General features: G+C 53.2%; 23 non-coding genes across 23 annotated transcripts; all 23 read right to left on the reverse strand.

Annotated features, from left to right (window-relative positions):
• Nucleotides 1–449: 449 nt before the first annotated feature.
• On the reverse strand, nucleotides 450–640 carry LOC138555271 (U2 spliceosomal RNA). Its single transcript, XR_011298047.1, has one exon. It is a non-coding gene; the product is annotated as a U2 spliceosomal RNA (small nuclear RNA).
• Nucleotides 641–1,269: 629 nt separating this feature from the next.
• LOC138555319 (U2 spliceosomal RNA) lies at nucleotides 1,270–1,460 on the reverse strand. The gene has a single exon (XR_011298094.1). It is a non-coding gene; the product is annotated as a U2 spliceosomal RNA (small nuclear RNA).
• Nucleotides 1,461–2,083: 623 nt separating this feature from the next.
• On the reverse strand, nucleotides 2,084–2,274 carry LOC138555330 (U2 spliceosomal RNA). The gene has a single exon (XR_011298105.1). It is a non-coding gene; the product is annotated as a U2 spliceosomal RNA (small nuclear RNA).
• Nucleotides 2,275–2,895: 621 nt separating this feature from the next.
• LOC138555341 (U2 spliceosomal RNA) lies at nucleotides 2,896–3,086 on the reverse strand. Its single transcript, XR_011298116.1, has one exon. It is a non-coding gene; the product is annotated as a U2 spliceosomal RNA (small nuclear RNA).
• A 622-nt stretch (nucleotides 3,087–3,708) lies between these two features.
• LOC138555353 (U2 spliceosomal RNA) lies at nucleotides 3,709–3,899 on the reverse strand. The gene has a single exon (XR_011298127.1). It is a non-coding gene; the product is annotated as a U2 spliceosomal RNA (small nuclear RNA).
• Nucleotides 3,900–4,522: 623 nt separating this feature from the next.
• LOC138555277 (U2 spliceosomal RNA) lies at nucleotides 4,523–4,713 on the reverse strand. The gene has a single exon (XR_011298053.1). It is a non-coding gene; the product is annotated as a U2 spliceosomal RNA (small nuclear RNA).
• A 623-nt stretch (nucleotides 4,714–5,336) lies between these two features.
• LOC138555288 (U2 spliceosomal RNA) lies at nucleotides 5,337–5,527 on the reverse strand. Its single transcript, XR_011298064.1, has one exon. It is a non-coding gene; the product is annotated as a U2 spliceosomal RNA (small nuclear RNA).
• A 623-nt stretch (nucleotides 5,528–6,150) lies between these two features.
• LOC138555300 (U2 spliceosomal RNA) lies at nucleotides 6,151–6,341 on the reverse strand. The gene has a single exon (XR_011298075.1). It is a non-coding gene; the product is annotated as a U2 spliceosomal RNA (small nuclear RNA).
• A 627-nt stretch (nucleotides 6,342–6,968) lies between these two features.
• On the reverse strand, nucleotides 6,969–7,159 carry LOC138555311 (U2 spliceosomal RNA). The gene has a single exon (XR_011298086.1). It is a non-coding gene; the product is annotated as a U2 spliceosomal RNA (small nuclear RNA).
• Nucleotides 7,160–7,782: 623 nt separating this feature from the next.
• On the reverse strand, nucleotides 7,783–7,973 carry LOC138555313 (U2 spliceosomal RNA). Its single transcript, XR_011298088.1, has one exon. It is a non-coding gene; the product is annotated as a U2 spliceosomal RNA (small nuclear RNA).
• Nucleotides 7,974–8,596: 623 nt separating this feature from the next.
• On the reverse strand, nucleotides 8,597–8,787 carry LOC138555314 (U2 spliceosomal RNA). Its single transcript, XR_011298089.1, has one exon. It is a non-coding gene; the product is annotated as a U2 spliceosomal RNA (small nuclear RNA).
• A 627-nt stretch (nucleotides 8,788–9,414) lies between these two features.
• On the reverse strand, nucleotides 9,415–9,605 carry LOC138555315 (U2 spliceosomal RNA). The gene has a single exon (XR_011298090.1). It is a non-coding gene; the product is annotated as a U2 spliceosomal RNA (small nuclear RNA).
• Nucleotides 9,606–10,228: 623 nt separating this feature from the next.
• LOC138555316 (U2 spliceosomal RNA) lies at nucleotides 10,229–10,419 on the reverse strand. The gene has a single exon (XR_011298091.1). It is a non-coding gene; the product is annotated as a U2 spliceosomal RNA (small nuclear RNA).
• A 627-nt stretch (nucleotides 10,420–11,046) lies between these two features.
• Nucleotides 11,047–11,237, reverse strand: LOC138555317 (U2 spliceosomal RNA). Its single transcript, XR_011298092.1, has one exon. It is a non-coding gene; the product is annotated as a U2 spliceosomal RNA (small nuclear RNA).
• A 623-nt stretch (nucleotides 11,238–11,860) lies between these two features.
• Nucleotides 11,861–12,051, reverse strand: LOC138555318 (U2 spliceosomal RNA). Its single transcript, XR_011298093.1, has one exon. It is a non-coding gene; the product is annotated as a U2 spliceosomal RNA (small nuclear RNA).
• Nucleotides 12,052–12,674: 623 nt separating this feature from the next.
• LOC138555320 (U2 spliceosomal RNA) lies at nucleotides 12,675–12,865 on the reverse strand. Its single transcript, XR_011298095.1, has one exon. It is a non-coding gene; the product is annotated as a U2 spliceosomal RNA (small nuclear RNA).
• Nucleotides 12,866–13,492: 627 nt separating this feature from the next.
• On the reverse strand, nucleotides 13,493–13,683 carry LOC138555321 (U2 spliceosomal RNA). Its single transcript, XR_011298096.1, has one exon. It is a non-coding gene; the product is annotated as a U2 spliceosomal RNA (small nuclear RNA).
• A 623-nt stretch (nucleotides 13,684–14,306) lies between these two features.
• LOC138555322 (U2 spliceosomal RNA) lies at nucleotides 14,307–14,497 on the reverse strand. Its single transcript, XR_011298097.1, has one exon. It is a non-coding gene; the product is annotated as a U2 spliceosomal RNA (small nuclear RNA).
• A 623-nt stretch (nucleotides 14,498–15,120) lies between these two features.
• On the reverse strand, nucleotides 15,121–15,311 carry LOC138555323 (U2 spliceosomal RNA). The gene has a single exon (XR_011298098.1). It is a non-coding gene; the product is annotated as a U2 spliceosomal RNA (small nuclear RNA).
• Nucleotides 15,312–15,934: 623 nt separating this feature from the next.
• Nucleotides 15,935–16,125, reverse strand: LOC138555324 (U2 spliceosomal RNA). The gene has a single exon (XR_011298099.1). It is a non-coding gene; the product is annotated as a U2 spliceosomal RNA (small nuclear RNA).
• A 627-nt stretch (nucleotides 16,126–16,752) lies between these two features.
• LOC138555325 (U2 spliceosomal RNA) lies at nucleotides 16,753–16,943 on the reverse strand. The gene has a single exon (XR_011298100.1). It is a non-coding gene; the product is annotated as a U2 spliceosomal RNA (small nuclear RNA).
• A 623-nt stretch (nucleotides 16,944–17,566) lies between these two features.
• Nucleotides 17,567–17,757, reverse strand: LOC138555326 (U2 spliceosomal RNA). The gene has a single exon (XR_011298101.1). It is a non-coding gene; the product is annotated as a U2 spliceosomal RNA (small nuclear RNA).
• A 623-nt stretch (nucleotides 17,758–18,380) lies between these two features.
• Nucleotides 18,381–18,571, reverse strand: LOC138555327 (U2 spliceosomal RNA). The gene has a single exon (XR_011298102.1). It is a non-coding gene; the product is annotated as a U2 spliceosomal RNA (small nuclear RNA).
• Nucleotides 18,572–18,688: the final 117 nt, after the last annotated feature.

The raw sequence follows: 18,688 nt of genomic DNA on the forward strand, positions 1-18,688 counted from the left end.
ACAGCGCCTGGTGCGAGACGGCCAGACACAGGCTGCAGAGCTCCACCCAGAGAAGCTGCAGCCCGGCCTGGCACTGGCCCCGTCACCTAGCGGCCGAAAGTCACCCTCAGCTGCCCAGGAGATGCTCCCCCAAGTGCGTCCCCCTCAGATAAGGCTTGGCCGTTCGGGGCCGTTCGGGGCCTTTCAGGGGTGAGGCAGGGCAAGGACAGTGTCCCCCATCTCCTCCTTGTGCTGCTGGCTGGCTGGCTGGCTCCTTTGCCTTGCTTTGCAGCTCCTGTGAAAAGCAAGCAAAAAGGGCAGACTTTTTTTTCCTCCCGTGACACAACAGCACCTTTTCCGAAACACTGGAAAAAAAAAACACATTTAAACAAAAAAATATTGCAAAGTGCTCTTCTTTCTTTCAAGAATTGCTCAGTCTTTCTTTTTCACAGCATTGTTTTCCCCAAGTGGGGAAGTGCACCAGTCCTGGAGGTACTGCAATACCAAGTTGATGCGTGGAGTGGACAGAGCAAGCTCCCATTCCATCTCCCGGTTCCAAAAATCAATTTAATATATGGTCCCCAGATAGAGGACGTATCAGATATTAAACTGATAAGAACAGATACTACACTTGATCTTAGCCAAAAGGCCGAGAAGCGATGCTCACAAAAGCTTTGCCTGAAAGACTGCTGCTCGGCAGCTCCCCTGCTGACTCGGAGCAACGCTCTGCGGCAGAGCCCCAGATTCCTCGGCCAAGAATAGCATTTGCATGACCAGCATGCCCGGCGGTATGGTAAGCATATTTTGCATGGCTCCGCCCCAAGATTTCCATGGGTCCCACAGCGCCTGGTGCGAGACGGCCAGACACAGGCTGCAGAGCTCCACCCAGCCAAGCTGCAGCCCGGCCTGGCACTGGCCCCGTCACCTAGCGGCCGAAAGTCACCCTCAGCTGCCCAGGAGATGCTCCCCCAAGTGCGTCCCCCTCAGATAAGGCTTGGCCGTTCGGGGCCGTTCGGGGGCCTTTCAGGGGTGAGGCAGGGCAAGGACAGTGTCCCCCATCTCCTCCTTGTGCTGCTGGCTGGCTGGCTGGCTGGCTCCTTTGCCTTGCTTTGCAGCTCCTGTGAAAAGCAAGCAAAAAGGGCAGACTTTTTTTTTCCTCCCGTGACACAACAGCACCTTTTCCGAAACACTGGAAAAAAAAAACACATTTAAACAAAAAAATATTGCAAAGTGCTCTTCTTTCAAGAATTGCTCAGTCTTTCTTTTTCACAGCATTGTTTTCCCCAAGTGGGGAAGTGCACCAGTCCTGGAGGTACTGCAATACCAAGTTGATGCGTGGAGTGGACAGAGCAAGCTCCCATTCCATCTCCCGGTTCCAAAAATCAATTTAATATATGGTCCCCAGATAGAGGACGTATCAGATATTAAACTGATAAGAACAGATACTACACTTGATCTTAGCCAAAAGGCCGAGAAGCGATGCCCACAAAAGCTTTGCCTGAAAGACTGCTGCTCGGCAGCTCCCTGCTGACTCGGAGCAACGCTCTGCGGCAGAGCCCCAGATTCCTCGGCCAAGAATAGCATTTGCATGACCAGCATGCCCGGCGGTATGGTAAGCATATTTTGCATGGCTCCGCCCCAAGATTTCCATGGGTCCCACAGCGCCTGGTGCGAGACGGCCAGACACAGGCTGCAGAGCTCCACCCAGAGAAGCTGCAGCCCGGCCTGGCACTGGCCCCGTCACCTAGCGGCCGAAAGTCACCCTCAGCTGCCCAGGAGATGCTCCCCCAAGTGCGTCCCCCTCAGATAAGGCTTGGCCGTTCGGGGCCGTTCGGGGCCTTTCAGGGGTGAGGCAGGGCAAGGACAGTGTCCCCCATCTCCTCCTTGTGCTGCTGGCTGGCTGGCTGGCTCCTTTGCCTTGCTTTGCAGCTCCTGTGAAAAGCAAGCAAAAAGGGCAGACTTTTTTTTTCCTCCCGTGACACAACAGCACCTTTTCCGAAACACTGGAAAAAAAAAACACATTTAAACAAAAAAATATTGCAAAGTGCTCTTCTTTCAAGAATTGCTCAGTCTTTCTTTTTCACAGCATTGTTTTCCCCAAGTGGGGAAGTGCACCAGTCCTGGAGGTACTGCAATACCAAGTTGATGCGTGGAGTGGACAGAGCAAGCTCCCATTCCATCTCCCGGTTCCAAAAATCAATTTAATATATGGTCCCCAGATAGAGGACGTATCAGATATTAAACTGATAAGAACAGATACTACACTTGATCTTAGCCAAAAGGCCGAGAAGCGATGCTCACAAAAGCTTTGCCTGAAAGACTGCTGCTCGGCAGCTCCCCTGCTGACTCGGAGCAACGCTCTGCGGCAGAGCCCCAGATTCCTCGGCCAAGAATAGCATTTGCATGACCAGCATGCCCGGCGGTATGGTAAGCATATTTTGCATGGCTCCGCCCAAGATTTCCATGGGTCCCACAGCGCCTGGTGCGAGACGGCCAGACACAGGCTGCAGAGCTCCACCCAGCCAAGCTGCAGCCCGGCCTGGCACTGGCCCCGTCACCTAGCGGCCGAAAGTCACCCTCAGCTGCCCAGGAGATGCTCCCCCAAGTGCGTCCCCCTCAGATAAGGCTTGGCCGTTCGGGGCCGTTCGGGGCCTTTCAGGGGTGAGGCAGGGCAAGGACAGTGTCCCCCATCTCCTCCTTGTGCTGCTGGCTGGCTGGCTGGCTCCTTTGCCTTGCTTTGCAGCTCCTGTGAAAAGCAAGCAAAAAGGGCAGACTTTTTTTTCCTCCCGTGACACAACAGCACCTTTTCCGAAACACTGGAAAAAAAAAACACATTTAAACAAAAAAATATTGCAAAGTGCTCTTCTTTCAAGAATTGCTCAGTCTTTCTTTTTCACAGCATTGTTTTCCCAAGTGGGGAAGTGCACCAGTCCTGGAGGTACTGCAATACCAAGTTGATGCGTGGAGTGGACAGAGCAAGCTCCCATTCCATCTCCCGGTTCCAAAAATCAATTTAATATATGGTCCCCAGATAGAGGACGTATCAGATATTAAACTGATAAGAACAGATACTACACTTGATCTTAGCCAAAAGGCCGAGAAGCGATGCCCACAAAAGCTTTGCCTGAAAGACTGCTGCTCGGCAGCTCCCCTGCTGACTCGGAGCAACGCTCTGCGGCAGAGCCCCAGATTCCTCGGCCAAGAATAGCATTTGCATGACCAGCATGCCCGGCGGTATGGTAAGCATATTTTGCATGGCTCCGCCCCAAGATTTCCATGGGTCCCACAGCGCCTGGTGCGAGACGGCCAGACACAGGCTGCAGAGCTCCACCCAGAGAAGCTGCAGCCCGGCCTGGCACTGGCCCCGTCACCTAGCGGCCGAAAGTCACCCTCAGCTGCCCAGGAGATGCTCCCCCAAGTGCGTCCCCCTCAGATAAGGCTTGGCCGTTCGGGGCCGTTCGGGGCCTTTCAGGGGTGAGGCAGGGCAAGGACAGTGTCCCCCATCTCCTCCTTGTGCTGCTGGCTGGCTGGCTGGCTCCTTTGCCTTGCTTTGCAGCTCCTGTGAAAAGCAAGCAAAAAGGGCAGACTTTTTTTTCCTCCCGTGACACAACAGCACCTTTTCCGAAACACTGGAAAAAAAAACACATTTAAACAAAAAAATATTGCAAAGTGCTCTTCTTTCAAGAATTGCTCAGTCTTTCTTTTTCACAGCATTGTTTTCCCCAAGTGGGGAAGTGCACCAGTCCTGGAGGTACTGCAATACCAAGTTGATGCGTGGAGTGGACAGAGCAAGCTCCCATTCCATCTCCCGGTTCCAAAAATCAATTTAATATATGGTCCCCAGATAGAGGACGTATCAGATATTAAACTGATAAGAACAGATACTACACTTGATCTTAGCCAAAAGGCCGAGAAGCGATGCTCACAAAAGCTTTGCCTGAAAGACTGCTGCTCGGCAGCTCCCCTGCTGACTCGGAGCAACGCTCTGCGGCAGAGCCCCAGATTCCTCGGCCAAGAATAGCATTTGCATGACCAGCATGCCCGGCGGTATGGTAAGCATATTTTGCATGGCTCCGCCCCAAGATTTCCATGGGTCCCACAGCGCCTGGTGCGAGACGGCCAGACACAGGCTGCAGAGCTCCACCCAGCCAAGCTGCAGCCCGGCCTGGCACTGGCCCCGTCACCTAGCGGCCGAAAGTCACCCTCAGCTGCCCAGGAGATGCTCCCCCAAGTGCGTCCCCCTCAGATAAGGCTTGGCCGTTCGGGGCCGTTCGGGGCCTTTCAGGGGTGAGGCAGGGCAAGGACAGTGTCCCCCATCTCCTCCTTGTGCTGCTGGCTGGCTGGCTGGCTCCTTTGCCTTGCTTTGCAGCTCCTGTGAAAAGCAAGCAAAAAGGGCAGACTTTTTTTTCCTCCCGTGACACAACAGCACCTTTTCCGAAACACTGGAAAAAAAAAACACATTTAAACAAAAAAATATTGCAAAGTGCTCTTCTTTCAAGAATTGCTCAGTCTTTCTTTTTCACAGCATTGTTTTCCCCAAGTGGGGAAGTGCACCAGTCCTGGAGGTACTGCAATACCAAGTTGATGCGTGGAGTGGACAGAGCAAGCTCCCATTCCATCTCCCGGTTCCAAAAATCAATTTAATATATGGTCCCCAGATAGAGGACGTATCAGATATTAAACTGATAAGAACAGATACTACACTTGATCTTAGCCAAAAGGCCGAGAAGCGATGCCCACAAAAGCTTTGCCTGAAAGACTGCTGCTCGGCAGCTCCCCTGCTGACTCGGAGCAACGCTCTGCGGCAGAGCCCCAGATTCCTCGGCCAAGAATAGCATTTGCATGACCAGCATGCCCGGCGGTATGGTAAGCATATTTTGCATGGCTCCGCCCCAAGATTTCCATGGGTCCCACAGCGCCTGGTGCGAGACGGCCAGACACAGGCTGCAGAGCTCCACCCAGAGAAGCTGCAGCCCGGCCTGGCACTGGCCCCGTCACCTAGCGGCCGAAAGTCACCCTCAGCTGCCCAGGAGATGCTCCCCCAAGTGCGTCCCCCTCAGATAAGGCTTGGCCGTTCGGGGCCGTTCGGGGCCTTTCAGGGGTGAGGCAGGGCAAGGACAGTGTCCCCCATCTCCTCCTTGTGCTGCTGGCTGGCTGGCTGGCTCCTTTGCCTTGCTTTGCAGCTCCTGTGAAAAGCAAGCAAAAAGGGCAGACTTTTTTTTCCTCCCGTGACACAACAGCACCTTTTCCGAAACACTGGAAAAAAAAAACACATTTAAACAAAAAAATATTGCAAAGTGCTCTTCTTTCAAGAATTGCTCAGTCTTTCTTTTTCACAGCATTGTTTTCCCCAAGTGGGGAAGTGCACCAGTCCTGGAGGTACTGCAATACCAAGTTGATGCGTGGAGTGGACAGAGCAAGCTCCCATTCCATCTCCCGGTTCCAAAAATCAATTTAATATATGGTCCCCAGATAGAGGACGTATCAGATATTAAACTGATAAGAACAGATACTACACTTGATCTTAGCCAAAAGGCCGAGAAGCGATGCTCACAAAAGCTTTGCCTGAAAGACTGCTGCTCGGCAGCTCCCCTGCTGACTCGGAGCAACGCTCTGCGGCAGAGCCCCAGATTCCTCGGCCAAGAATAGCATTTGCATGACCAGCATGCCCGGCGGTATGGTAAGCATATTTTGCATGGCTCCGCCCCAAGATTTCCATGGGTCCCACAGCGCCTGGTGCGAGACGGCCAGACACAGGCTGCAGAGCTCCACCCAGCCAAGCTGCAGCCCGGCCTGGCACTGGCCCCGTCACCTAGCGGCCGAAAGTCACCCTCAGCTGCCCAGGAGATGCTCCCCCAAGTGCGTCCCCCTCAGATAAGGCTTGGCCGTTCGGGGCCGTTCGGGGCCTTTCAGGGGTGAGGCAGGGCAAGGACAGTGTCCCCCATCTCCTCCTTGTGCTGCTGGCTGGCTGGCTGGCTCCTTTGCCTTGCTTTGCAGCTCCTGTGAAAAGCAAGCAAAAAGGGCAGACTTTTTTTTCCTCCCGTGACACAACAGCACCTTTTCCGAAACACTGGAAAAAAAAAACACATTTAAACAAAAAAATATTGCAAAGTGCTCTTCTTTCAAGAATTGCTCAGTCTTTCTTTTTCACAGCATTGTTTTCCCCAAGTGGGGAAGTGCACCAGTCCTGGAGGTACTGCAATACCAAGTTGATGCGTGGAGTGGACAGAGCAAGCTCCCATTCCATCTCCCGGTTCCAAAAATCAATTTAATATATGGTCCCCAGATAGAGGACGTATCAGATATTAAACTGATAAGAACAGATACTACACTTGATCTTAGCCAAAAGGCCGAGAAGCGATGCCCACAAAAGCTTTGCCTGAAAGACTGCTGCTCGGCAGCTCCCCTGCTGACTCGGAGCAACGCTCTGCGGCAGAGCCCCAGATTCCTCGGCCAAGAATAGCATTTGCATGACCAGCATGCCCGGCGGTATGGTAAGCATATTTTGCATGGCTCCGCCCCAAGATTTCCATGGGTCCCACAGCGCCTGGTGCGAGACGGCCAGACACAGGCTGCAGAGCTCCACCCAGAGAAGCTGCAGCCCGGCCTGGCACTGGCCCCGTCACCTAGCGGCCGAAAGTCACCCTCAGCTGCCCAGGAGATGCTCCCCCAAGTGCGTCCCCCTCAGATAAGGCTTGGCCGTTCGGGGCCGTTCGGGGCCTTTCAGGGGTGAGGCAGGGCAAGGACAGTGTCCCCCATCTCCTCCTTGTGCTGCTGGCTGGCTGGCTGGCTGGCTCCTTTGCCTTGCTTTGCAGCTCCTGTGAAAAGCAAGCAAAAAGGGCAGACTTTTTTTTCCTCCCGTGACACAACAGCACCTTTTCCGAAACACTGGAAAAAAAAAACACATTTAAACAAAAAAATATTGCAAAGTGCTCTTCTTTCAAGAATTGCTCAGTCTTTCTTTTTCACAGCATTGTTTTCCCCAAGTGGGGAAGTGCACCAGTCCTGGAGGTACTGCAATACCAAGTTGATGCGTGGAGTGGACAGAGCAAGCTCCCATTCCATCTCCCGGTTCCAAAAATCAATTTAATATATGGTCCCCAGATAGAGGACGTATCAGATATTAAACTGATAAGAACAGATACTACACTTGATCTTAGCCAAAAGGCCGAGAAGCGATGCCCACAAAAGCTTTGCCTGAAAGACTGCTGCTCGGCAGCTCCCCTGCTGACTCGGAGCAACGCTCTGCGGCAGAGCCCCAGATTCCTCGGCCAAGAATAGCATTTGCATGACCAGCATGCCCGGCGGTATGGTAAGCATATTTTGCATGGCTCCGCCCCAAGATTTCCATGGGTCCCACAGCGCCTGGTGCGAGACGGCCAGACACAGGCTGCAGAGCTCCACCCAGAGAAGCTGCAGCCCGGCCTGGCACTGGCCCCGTCACCTAGCGGCCGAAAGTCACCCTCAGCTGCCCAGGAGATGCTCCCCCAAGTGCGTCCCCCTCAGATAAGGCTTGGCCGTTCGGGGCCGTTCGGGGCCTTTCAGGGGTGAGGCAGGGCAAGGACAGTGTCCCCCATCTCCTCCTTGTGCTGCTGGCTGGCTGGCTGGCTCCTTTGCCTTGCTTTGCAGCTCCTGTGAAAAGCAAGCAAAAAGGGCAGACTTTTTTTTCCTCCCGTGACACAACAGCACCTTTTCCGAAACACTGGAAAAAAAAAACACATTTAAACAAAAAAATATTGCAAAGTGCTCTTCTTTCAAGAATTGCTCAGTCTTTCTTTTTCACAGCATTGTTTTCCCCAAGTGGGGAAGTGCACCAGTCCTGGAGGTACTGCAATACCAAGTTGATGCGTGGAGTGGACAGAGCAAGCTCCCATTCCATCTCCCGGTTCCAAAAATCAATTTAATATATGGTCCCCAGATAGAGGACGTATCAGATATTAAACTGATAAGAACAGATACTACACTTGATCTTAGCCAAAAGGCCGAGAAGCGATGCTCACAAAAGCTTTGCCTGAAAGACTGCTGCTCGGCAGCTCCCCTGCTGACTCGGAGCAACGCTCTGCGGCAGAGCCCCAGATTCCTCGGCCAAGAATAGCATTTGCATGACCAGCATGCCCGGCGGTATGGTAAGCATATTTTGCATGGCTCCGCCCCAAGATTTCCATGGGTCCCACAGCGCCTGGTGCGAGACGGCCAGACACAGGCTGCAGAGCTCCACCCAGCCAAGCTGCAGCCCGGCCTGGCACTGGCCCCGTCACCTAGCGGCCGAAAGTCACCCTCAGCTGCCCAGGAGATGCTCCCCCAAGTGCGTCCCCCTCAGATAAGGCTTGGCCGTTCGGGGCCGTTCGGGGCCTTTCAGGGGTGAGGCAGGGCAAGGACAGTGTCCCCCATCTCCTCCTTGTGCTGCTGGCTGGCTGGCTGGCTCCTTTGCCTTGCTTTGCAGCTCCTGTGAAAAGCAAGCAAAAAGGGCAGACTTTTTTTTCCTCCCGTGACACAACAGCACCTTTTCCGAAACACTGGAAAAAAAAAACACATTTAAACAAAAAAATATTGCAAAGTGCTCTTCTTTCAAGAATTGCTCAGTCTTTCTTTTTCACAGCATTGTTTTCCCCAAGTGGGGAAGTGCACCAGTCCTGGAGGTACTGCAATACCAAGTTGATGCGTGGAGTGGACAGAGCAAGCTCCCATTCCATCTCCCGGTTCCAAAAATCAATTTAATATATGGTCCCCAGATAGAGGACGTATCAGATATTAAACTGATAAGAACAGATACTACACTTGATCTTAGCCAAAAGGCCGAGAAGCGATGCCCACAAAAGCTTTGCCTGAAAGACTGCTGCTCGGCAGCTCCCCTGCTGACTCGGAGCAACGCTCTGCGGCAGAGCCCCAGATTCCTCGGCCAAGAATAGCATTTGCATGACCAGCATGCCCGGCGGTATGGTAAGCATATTTTGCATGGCTCCGCCCCAAGATTTCCATGGGTCCCACAGCGCCTGGTGCGAGACGGCCAGACACAGGCTGCAGAGCTCCACCCAGAGAAGCTGCAGCCCGGCCTGGCACTGGCCCCGTCACCTAGCGGCCGAAAGTCACCCTCAGCTGCCCAGGAGATGCTCCCCCAAGTGCGTCCCCCTCAGATAAGGCTTGGCCGTTCGGGGCCGTTCGGGGCCTTTCAGGGGTGAGGCAGGGCAAGGACAGTGTCCCCCATCTCCTCCTTGTGCTGCTGGCTGGCTGGCTGGCTGGCTCCTTTGCCTTGCTTTGCAGCTCCTGTGAAAAGCAAGCAAAAAGGGCAGACTTTTTTTTCCTCCCGTGACACAACAGCACCTTTTCCGAAACACTGGAAAAAAAAAACACATTTAAACAAAAAAATATTGCAAAGTGCTCTTCTTTCAAGAATTGCTCAGTCTTTCTTTTTCACAGCATTGTTTTCCCCAAGTGGGGAAGTGCACCAGTCCTGGAGGTACTGCAATACCAAGTTGATGCGTGGAGTGGACAGAGCAAGCTCCCATTCCATCTCCCGGTTCCAAAAATCAATTTAATATATGGTCCCCAGATAGAGGACGTATCAGATATTAAACTGATAAGAACAGATACTACACTTGATCTTAGCCAAAAGGCCGAGAAGCGATGCCCACAAAAGCTTTGCCTGAAAGACTGCTGCTCGGCAGCTCCCCTGCTGACTCGGAGCAACGCTCTGCGGCAGAGCCCCAGATTCCTCGGCCAAGAATAGCATTTGCATGACCAGCATGCCCGGCGGTATGGTAAGCATATTTTGCATGGCTCCGCCCCAAGATTTCCATGGGTCCCACAGCGCCTGGTGCGAGACGGCCAGACACAGGCTGCAGAGCTCCACCCAGAGAAGCTGCAGCCCGGCCTGGCACTGGCCCCGTCACCTAGCGGCCGAAAGTCACCCTCAGCTGCCCAGGAGATGCTCCCCCAAGTGCGTCCCCCTCAGATAAGGCTTGGCCGTTCGGGGCCGTTCGGGGCCTTTCAGGGGTGAGGCAGGGCAAGGACAGTGTCCCCCATCTCCTCCTTGTGCTGCTGGCTGGCTGGCTGGCTCCTTTGCCTTGCTTTGCAGCTCCTGTGAAAAGCAAGCAAAAAGGGCAGACTTTTTTTTCCTCCCGTGACACAACAGCACCTTTTCCGAAACACTGGAAAAAAAAAACACATTTAAACAAAAAAATATTGCAAAGTGCTCTTCTTTCAAGAATTGCTCAGTCTTTCTTTTTCACAGCATTGTTTTCCCCAAGTGGGGAAGTGCACCAGTCCTGGAGGTACTGCAATACCAAGTTGATGCGTGGAGTGGACAGAGCAAGCTCCCATTCCATCTCCCGGTTCCAAAAATCAATTTAATATATGGTCCCCAGATAGAGGACGTATCAGATATTAAACTGATAAGAACAGATACTACACTTGATCTTAGCCAAAAGGCCGAGAAGCGATGCTCACAAAAGCTTTGCCTGAAAGACTGCTGCTCGGCAGCTCCCCTGCTGACTCGGAGCAACGCTCTGCGGCAGAGCCCCAGATTCCTCGGCCAAGAATAGCATTTGCATGACCAGCATGCCCGGCGGTATGGTAAGCATATTTTGCATGGCTCCGCCCCAAGATTTCCATGGGTCCCACAGCGCCTGGTGCGAGACGGCCAGACACAGGCTGCAGAGCTCCACCCAGCCAAGCTGCAGCCCGGCCTGGCACTGGCCCCGTCACCTAGCGGCCGAAAGTCACCCTCAGCTGCCCAGGAGATGCTCCCCCAAGTGCGTCCCCCTCAGATAAGGCTTGGCCGTTCGGGGCCGTTCGGGGCCTTTCAGGGGTGAGGCAGGGCAAGGACAGTGTCCCCCATCTCCTCCTTGTGCTGCTGGCTGGCTGGCTGGCTGGCTCCTTTGCCTTGCTTTGCAGCTCCTGTGAAAAGCAAGCAAAAAGGGCAGACTTTTTTTTCCTCCCGTGACACAACAGCACCTTTTCCGAAACACTGGAAAAAAAAAACACATTTAAACAAAAAAATATTGCAAAGTGCTCTTCTTTCAAGAATTGCTCAGTCTTTCTTTTTCACAGCATTGTTTTCCCCAAGTGGGGAAGTGCACCAGTCCTGGAGGTACTGCAATACCAAGTTGATGCGTGGAGTGGACAGAGCAAGCTCCCATTCCATCTCCCGGTTCCAAAAATCAATTTAATATATGGTCCCCAGATAGAGGACGTATCAGATATTAAACTGATAAGAACAGATACTACACTTGATCTTAGCCAAAAGGCCGAGAAGCGATGCCCACAAAAGCTTTGCCTGAAAGACTGCTGCTCGGCAGCTCCCCTGCTGACTCGGAGCAACGCTCTGCGGCAGAGCCCCAGATTCCTCGGCCAAGAATAGCATTTGCATGACCAGCATGCCCGGCGGTATGGTAAGCATATTTTGCATGGCTCCGCCCCAAGATTTCCATGGGTCCCACAGCGCCTGGTGCGAGACGGCCAGACACAGGCTGCAGAGCTCCACCCAGAGAAGCTGCAGCCCGGCCTGGCACTGGCCCCGTCACCTAGCGGCCGAAAGTCACCCTCAGCTGCCCAGGAGATGCTCCCCCAAGTGCGTCCCCCTCAGATAAGGCTTGGCCGTTCGGGGCCGTTCGGGGCCTTTCAGGGGTGAGGCAGGGCAAGGACAGTGTCCCCCATCTCCTCCTTGTGCTGCTGGCTGGCTGGCTGGCTCCTTTGCCTTGCTTTGCAGCTCCTGTGAAAAGCAAGCAAAAAGGGCAGACTTTTTTTTCCTCCCGTGACACAACAGCACCTTTTCCGAAACACTGGAAAAAAAAAACACATTTAAACAAAAAAATATTGCAAAGTGCTCTTCTTTCAAGAATTGCTCAGTCTTTCTTTTTCACAGCATTGTTTTCCCCAAGTGGGGAAGTGCACCAGTCCTGGAGGTACTGCAATACCAAGTTGATGCGTGGAGTGGACAGAGCAAGCTCCCATTCCATCTCCCGGTTCCAAAAATCAATTTAATATATGGTCCCCAGATAGAGGACGTATCAGATATTAAACTGATAAGAACAGATACTACACTTGATCTTAGCCAAAAGGCCGAGAAGCGATGCCCACAAAAGCTTTGCCTGAAAGACTGCTGCTCGGCAGCTCCCCTGCTGACTCGGAGCAACGCTCTGCGGCAGAGCCCCAGATTCCTCGGCCAAGAATAGCATTTGCATGACCAGCATGCCCGGCGGTATGGTAAGCATATTTTGCATGGCTCCGCCCCAAGATTTCCATGGGTCCCACAGCGCCTGGTGCGAGACGGCCAGACACAGGCTGCAGAGCTCCACCCAGAGAAGCTGCAGCCCGGCCTGGCACTGGCCCCGTCACCTAGCGGCCGAAAGTCACCCTCAGCTGCCCAGGAGATGCTCCCCCAAGTGCGTCCCCCTCAGATAAGGCTTGGCCGTTCGGGGCCGTTCGGGGCCTTTCAGGGGTGAGGCAGGGCAAGGACAGTGTCCCCCATCTCCTCCTTGTGCTGCTGGCTGGCTGGCTGGCTCCTTTGCCTTGCTTTGCAGCTCCTGTGAAAAGCAAGCAAAAAGGGCAGACTTTTTTTTCCTCCCGTGACACAACAGCACCTTTTCCGAAACACTGGAAAAAAAAAACACATTTAAACAAAAAAATATTGCAAAGTGCTCTTCTTTCAAGAATTGCTCAGTCTTTCTTTTTCACAGCATTGTTTTCCCCAAGTGGGGAAGTGCACCAGTCCTGGAGGTACTGCAATACCAAGTTGATGCGTGGAGTGGACAGAGCAAGCTCCCATTCCATCTCCCGGTTCCAAAAATCAATTTAATATATGGTCCCCAGATAGAGGACGTATCAGATATTAAACTGATAAGAACAGATACTACACTTGATCTTAGCCAAAAGGCCGAGAAGCGATGCCCACAAAAGCTTTGCCTGAAAGACTGCTGCTCGGCAGCTCCCCTGCTGACTCGGAGCAACGCTCTGCGGCAGAGCCCCAGATTCCTCGGCCAAGAATAGCATTTGCATGACCAGCATGCCCGGCGGTATGGTAAGCATATTTTGCATGGCTCCGCCCCAAGATTTCCATGGGTCCCACAGCGCCTGGTGCGAGACGGCCAGACACAGGCTGCAGAGCTCCACCCAGAGAAGCTGCAGCCCGGCCTGGCACTGGCCCCGTCACCTAGCGGCCGAAAGTCACCCTCAGCTGCCCAGGAGATGCTCCCCCAAGTGCGTCCCCCTCAGATAAGGCTTGGCCGTTCGGGGCCGTTCGGGGCCTTTCAGGGGTGAGGCAGGGCAAGGACAGTGTCCCCCATCTCCTCCTTGTGCTGCTGGCTGGCTGGCTGGCTGGCTCCTTTGCCTTGCTTTGCAGCTCCTGTGAAAAGCAAGCAAAAAGGGCAGACTTTTTTTTCCTCCCGTGACACAACAGCACCTTTTCCGAAACACTGGAAAAAAAAAACACATTTAAACAAAAAAATATTGCAAAGTGCTCTTCTTTCAAGAATTGCTCAGTCTTTCTTTTTCACAGCATTGTTTTCCCCAAGTGGGGAAGTGCACCAGTCCTGGAGGTACTGCAATACCAAGTTGATGCGTGGAGTGGACAGAGCAAGCTCCCATTCCATCTCCCGGTTCCAAAAATCAATTTAATATATGGTCCCCAGATAGAGGACGTATCAGATATTAAACTGATAAGAACAGATACTACACTTGATCTTAGCCAAAAGGCCGAGAAGCGATGCCCACAAAAGCTTTGCCTGAAAGACTGCTGCTCGGCAGCTCCCCTGCTGACTCGGAGCAACGCTCTGCGGCAGAGCCCCAGATTCCTCGGCCAAGAATAGCATTTGCATGACCAGCATGCCCGGCGGTATGGTAAGCATATTTTGCATGGCTCCGCCCCAAGATTTCCATGGGTCCCACAGCGCCTGGTGCGAGACGGCCAGACACAGGCTGCAGAGCTCCACCCAGAGAAGCTGCAGCCCGGCCTGGCACTGGCCCCGTCACCTAGCGGCCGAAAGTCACCCTCAGCTGCCCAGGAGATGCTCCCCCAAGTGCGTCCCCCTCAGATAAGGCTTGGCCGTTCGGGGCCGTTCGGGGCCTTTCAGGGGTGAGGCAGGGCAAGGACAGTGTCCCCCATCTCCTCCTTGTGCTGCTGGCTGGCTGGCTGGCTCCTTTGCCTTGCTTTGCAGCTCCTGTGAAAAGCAAGCAAAAAGGGCAGACTTTTTTTTCCTCCCGTGACACAACAGCACCTTTTCCGAAACACTGGAAAAAAAAAACACATTTAAACAAAAAAATATTGCAAAGTGCTCTTCTTTCAAGAATTGCTCAGTCTTTCTTTTTCACAGCATTGTTTTCCCCAAGTGGGGAAGTGCACCAGTCCTGGAGGTACTGCAATACCAAGTTGATGCGTGGAGTGGACAGAGCAAGCTCCCATTCCATCTCCCGGTTCCAAAAATCAATTTAATATATGGTCCCCAGATAGAGGACGTATCAGATATTAAACTGATAAGAACAGATACTACACTTGATCTTAGCCAAAAGGCCGAGAAGCGATGCTCACAAAAGCTTTGCCTGAAAGACTGCTGCTCGGCAGCTCCCCTGCTGACTCGGAGCAACGCTCTGCGGCAGAGCCCCAGATTCCTCGGCCAAGAATAGCATTTGCATGACCAGCATGCCCGGCGGTATGGTAAGCATATTTTGCATGGCTCCGCCCCAAGATTTCCATGGGTCCCACAGCGCCTGGTGCGAGACGGCCAGACACAGGCTGCAGAGCTCCACCCAGAGAAGCTGCAGCCCGGCCTGGCACTGGCCCCGTCACCTAGCGGCCGAAAGTCACCCTCAGCTGCCCAGGAGATGCTCCCCCAAGTGCGTCCCCCTCAGATAAGGCTTGGCCGTTCGGGGCCGTTCGGGGCCCTTCAGGGGTGAGGCAGGGCAAGGACAGTGTCCCCCATCTCCTCCTTGTGCTGCTGGCTGGCTGGCTGGCTCCTTTGCCTTGCTTTGCAGCTCCTGTGAAAAGCAAGCAAAAAGGGCAGACTTTTTTTTCCTCCCGTGACACAACAGCACCTTTTCCGAAACACTGGAAAAAAAAAACACATTTAAACAAAAAAATATTGCAAAGTGCTCTTCTTTCAAGAATTGCTCAGTCTTTCTTTTTCACAGCATTGTTTTCCCCAAGTGGGGAAGTGCACCAGTCCTGGAGGTACTGCAATACCAAGTTGATGCGTGGAGTGGACAGAGCAAGCTCCCATTCCATCTCCCGGTTCCAAAAATCAATTTAATATATGGTCCCCAGATAGAGGACGTATCAGATATTAAACTGATAAGAACAGATACTACACTTGATCTTAGCCAAAAGGCCGAGAAGCGATGCTCACAAAAGCTTTGCCTGAAAGACTGCTGCTCGGCAGCTCCCCTGCTGACTCGGAGCAACGCTCTGCGGCAGAGCCCCAGATTCCTCGGCCAAGAATAGCATTTGCATGACCAGCATGCCCGGCGGTATGGTAAGCATATTTTGCATGGCTCCGCCCCAAGATTTCCATGGGTCCCACAGCGCCTGGTGCGAGACGGCCAGACACAGGCTGCAGAGCTCCACCCAGCCAAGCTGCAGCCCGGCCTGGCACTGGCCCCGTCACCTAGCGGCCGAAAGTCACCCTCAGCTGCCCAGGAGATGCTCCCCCAAGTGCGTCCCCCTCAGATAAGGCTTGGCCGTTCGGGGCCGTTCGGGGCCTTTCAGGGGTGAGGCAGGGCAAGGACAGTGTCCCCCATCTCCTCCTTGTGCTGCTGGCTGGCTGGCTGGCTCCTTTGCCTTGCTTTGCAGCTCCTGTGAAAAGCAAGCAAAAAGGGCAGACTTTTTTTTCCTCCCGTGACACAACAGCACCTTTTCCGAAACACTGGAAAAAAAAAACACATTTAAACAAAAAAATATTGCAAAGTGCTCTTCTTTCAAGAATTGCTCAGTCTTTCTTTTTCACAGCATTGTTTTCCCCAAGTGGGGAAGTGCACCAGTCCTGGAGGTACTGCAATACCAAGTTGATGCGTGGAGTGGACAGAGCAAGCTCCCATTCCATCTCCCGGTTCCAAAAATCAATTTAATATATGGTCCCCAGATAGAGGACGTATCAGATATTAAACTGATAAGAACAGATACTACACTTGATCTTAGCCAAAAGGCCGAGAAGCGATGTCCACAAAAGCTTTGCCTGAAAGACTGCTGCTCGGCAGCTCCCCTGCTGACTCGGAGCAACGCTCTGCGGCAGAGCCCCAGATTCCTCGGCCAAGAATAGCATTTGCATGACCAGCATGCCCGGCGGTATGGTAAGCATATTTTGCATGGCTCCGCCCCAAGATTTCCATGGGTCCCACAGCGCCTGGTGCGAGACGGCCAGACACAGGCTGCAGAGCTCCACCCAGAGAAGCTGCAGCCCGGCCTGGCACTGGCCCCGTCACCTAGCGGCCGAAAGTCACCCTCAGCTGCCCAGGAGATGCTCCCCCAAGTGCGTCCCCCTCAGATAAGGCTTGGCCGTTCGGGGCCGTTCGGGGCCTTTCAGGGGTGAGGCAGGGCAAGGACAGTGTCCCCCATCTCCTCCTTGTGCTGCTGGCTGGCTGGCTGGCTGGCTCCTTTGCCTTGCTTTGCAGCTCCTGTGAAAAGCAAGCAAAAAGGGCAGACTTTTTTTTCCTCCCGTGACACAACAGCACCTTTTCCGAAACACTGGAAAAAAAAAACACATTTAAACAAAAAAATATTGCAAAGTGCTCTTCTTTCAAGAATTGCTCAGTCTTTCTTTTTCACAGCATTGTTTTCCCCAAGTGGGGAAGTGCACCAGTCCTGGAGGTACTGCAATACCAAGTTGATGCGTGGAGTGGACAGAGCAAGCTCCCATTCCATCTCCCGGTTCCAAAAATCAATTTAATATATGGTCCCCAGATAGAGGACGTATCAGATATTAAACTGATAAGAACAGATACTACACTTGATCTTAGCCAAAAGGCCGAGAAGCGATGCTCACAAAAGCTTTGCCTGAAAGACTGCTGCTCGGCAGCTCCCCTGCTGACTCGGAGCAACGCTCTGCGGCAGAGCCCCAGATTCCTCGGCCAAGAATAGCATTTGCATGACCAGCATGCCCGGCGGTATGGTAAGCATATTTTGCATGGCTCCGCCCCAAGATTTCCATGGGTCCCACAGCGCCTGGTGCGAGACGGCCAGACACAGGCTGCAGAGCTCCACCCAGAGAAGCTGCAGCCCGGCCTGGCACTGGCCCCGTCACCTAGCGGCCGAAAGTCACCCTCAGCTGCCCAGGAGATGCTCCCCCAAGTGCGTCCCCCTCAGATAAGGCTTGGCCGTTCGGGGCCGTTCGGGGCCTTTCAGGGGTGAGGCAGGGCAAGGACAGTGTCCCCCATCTCCTCCTTGTGCTGCTGGCTGGCTGGCTGGCTCCTTTGCCTTGCTTTGCAGCTCCTGTGAAAAGCAAGCAAAAAGGGCAGACTTTTTTTTCCTCCCGTGACACAACAGCACCTTTTCCGAAACACTGGAAAAAAAAAACACATTTAAACAAAAAAATATTGCAAAGTGCTCTTCTTTCAAGAATTGCTCAGTCTTTCTTTTTCACAGCATTGTTTTCCCCAAGTGGGGAAGTGCACCAGTCCTGGAGGTACTGCAATACCAAGTTGATGCGTGGAGTGGACAGAGCAAGCTCCCATTCCATCTCCCGGTTCCAAAAATCAATTTAATATATGGTCCCCAGATAGAGGACGTATCAGATATTAAACTGATAAGAACAGATACTACACTTGATCTTAGCCAAAAGGCCGAGAAGCGATGCCCACAAAAGCTTTGCCTGAAAGACTGCTGCTCGGCAGCTCCCCTGCTGACTCGGAGCAACGCTCTGCGGCAGAGCCCCAGATTCCTCGGCCAAGAATAGCATTTGCATGACCAGCATGCCCGGCGGTATGGTAAGCATATTTTGCATGGCTCCGCCCCAAGATTTCCATGGGTCCCACAGCGCCTGGTGCGAGACGGCCAGACACAGGCTGCAGAGCTCCACCCAGAGAAGCTGCAGCCCGGCCTGGCACTGGCCCCGTCACCTAGCGGCCGAAAGTCACCCTCAGCTGCCCAGGAGATGCTCCCCCAAGTGCGTCCCCCTCAGATAAGGCTTGGCCGTTCGGGGCCGTTCGGGGCCTTTCAGGGGTGAGGCAGGGCAAGGACAGTGTCCCCCATCTCCTCCTTGTGCTGCTGGCTGGCTGGCTGGCTCCTTTGCCTTGCTTTGCAGCTCCTGTGAAAAGCAAGCAAAAAGGGCAGACTTTTTTTTCCTCCCGTGACACAACAGCACCTTTTCCGAAACACTGGAAAAAAAAAACACATTTAAACAAAAAAATATTGCAAAGTGCTCTTCTTTCAAGAATTGCTCAGTCTTTCTTTTTCACAGCATTGTTTTCCCCAAGTGGGGAAGTGCACCAGTCCTGGAGGTACTGCAATACCAAGTTGATGCGTGGAGTGGACAGAGCAAGCTCCCATTCCATCTCCCGGTTCCAAAAATCAATTTAATATATGGTCCCCAGATAGAGGACGTATCAGATATTAAACTGATAAGAACAGATACTACACTTGATCTTAGCCAAAAGGCCGAGAAGCGATGCCCACAAAAGCTTTGCCTGAAAGACTGCTGCTCGGCAGCTCCCCTGCTGACTCGGAGCAACGCTCTGCGGCAGAGCCCCAGATTCCTCGGCCAAGAATAGCATTTGCATGACCAGC

The sequence above is a fragment of the Ambystoma mexicanum genome, unplaced genomic scaffold (genome assembly GCF_040938575.1).
Source record: "Ambystoma mexicanum isolate Mex_15411 unplaced genomic scaffold, UKY_AmexF1_1 Mex_scaf181, whole genome shotgun sequence".
Taxonomy (NCBI): Eukaryota; Metazoa; Chordata; class Amphibia; order Caudata; family Ambystomatidae; genus Ambystoma; species Ambystoma mexicanum.